Here is a 2,005-nt window from a genome sequence, read left to right on the forward strand (position 1 = left end):
ACATGACAACACAAGAGGCTCTAGAATCATAATTAGATCTAAAAACATACATAAATCTGGAATCACAAATAATCTATATGCAAACAACAATCTCATCTCATAATCATGAAACATGTGAAAGTTAACATAATGAGAACCAAGGGGATGACCCTTTGGTGAAATGGTGGGGCTTCTTGCTTGTAGTGCCTACAACCTAGGTTCAAACCCTGCGGGTTCATCTCTACCATGTTGACAATGGAGCATGTTTGTCCATGGGGAGAACCTTGGAGAAATGGTGGGGCTTCTTGCCTATAGAGCCTACATCCTTGGTTCAAACCATACAATTTTAGGGATGACCCTTTGGTGAAATGGTGGGGCTTCTTTCCTATAGTGCCTACAACCTAGGTTCAAACCCCGTGGGTTCGTCTCTACCATGTTGACAATGGAGCATGTTTGTCCATGGGGAGAACCTTGGAGAAATGGTGGGGCTTCTTGCCTATAGAGCCTACACCCTTGGTTCAAACCATACAATTTCTGTACATTTTGAGCAAGGGGCGAAATGGCAGAAGTAGGAGCAGGAGCGGGAGCTCAAATTTCAAATTCTCAGCAAGGCGGGAACCCTGGTTCCAATGGTGGGATCGATTAGATCAATGGCGCTGGTCCTATTGGCAATAAGGACAAGCCCCCAGACTTCCCAGGTGCTGTTGCTGACTCACAGTCTGATGGTACTCTACTTGAGGAGACAATGGGTTCATCTAGGCATCTGGGGGAAGGGTCCAATGGGGGGCCCACCCCATGAGATGACTCTGTGGATAGTGGGAGGGAGAAAAAGAAATGGTCTTCCCTTTTTGGAACTAGACCAGTTGGTAAATCCTCCCTTCCTCCTGTTAAGAATATTTCTGACCCTTTTGGTGGTAAGTTTGCTATCTCTATCCCTAATCAGATTCTGGACCATAACATCAATAGTATGTCGAACTCCTTGGTAGGGAAATTCATGGGCTCGCACCCTAATATTGAAGTTGTCAGGGCCTTTGTCAAATGAAAATGGGCCCTTAAAGGAAATGTTGAAATTTCGGCACTACCCAAAGGTCTTCTATCTTTTTCTTTTTCATGTGAAGAAGATAAGGTTAAGATTTTGTGCGGGAGTCCCTAGATTGTAGGAAAGACAGCTTTGGTTCTTAGAAAATGGCATCTGAATCTAAACATGAATGATTCTCTCTTGGCCCATGTTCTAGTTTGGATTAAGCTTCCAGGATTGCCTCTTGAATACTGGGCAGAAAGTATCTTCTCTGGAATAGCAACTTCTTTTGGCGAGATGCTCTTTATAGACCTAGTCACTGCCTCAAAAAGAAGACTAACTCATGCAAGGTTCTGTGTAGGAGTAGCCCTTGAGGTAGATATGCCAGAACAGATAGACCTAGTTTCAAAGTTGGGAACCTGGAAACAACATATCGAATATGAAACTATTCCTTTCGCATGCTTCCAATGTAAAAAAGTAGGTCATTGGGCAAAATCCTACCCAAACAAGCAAAAGGTGGAACCCAAGCAGCTTAAACCTCAGATTGAAAGTCAAAAGTTGCCAGAGAAATGGGTGTGGCAAGTTAAAAACCCAAAAAATAAGGAAGAAAATTCCAATCATTTTTTTTCCTTTGGGGGAACAGAAGGAAGCCTCAAATTCTATCTTCAGGCCCACAATATAGGAAGTAGAGAGAAATGAATCAACCAAAGCCAGCCCCATAAGAACAACTCAAAAAAAGGAAATGAAAGATCAGAATGATCCTCCAAATGAGATAGTTGAAGTGATTGATGACACTTATGAAAGCAAGGCAATGGAAGCAAAGGATTACCAACCTGAGGAAGGAGAGATCCCTGATCCCCAAGTTGAAAGGACTAACTCTTCTCTAGCCATGCCAAGTTTTGAAATTCAAGAAGCCCCAAAAAGTGCAATTTTGGGTATGAATCTTTTGGATTCGGATCAGAGCTCAAGAACAGTGAACAATGTTTTAACTAACTCCAGAACTCCTAA

This window comes from Cryptomeria japonica, chromosome 11, assembly GCF_030272615.1.
Source record: "Cryptomeria japonica chromosome 11, Sugi_1.0, whole genome shotgun sequence".
Classification (NCBI taxonomy): domain Eukaryota; kingdom Viridiplantae; phylum Streptophyta; class Pinopsida; order Cupressales; family Cupressaceae; genus Cryptomeria; species Cryptomeria japonica.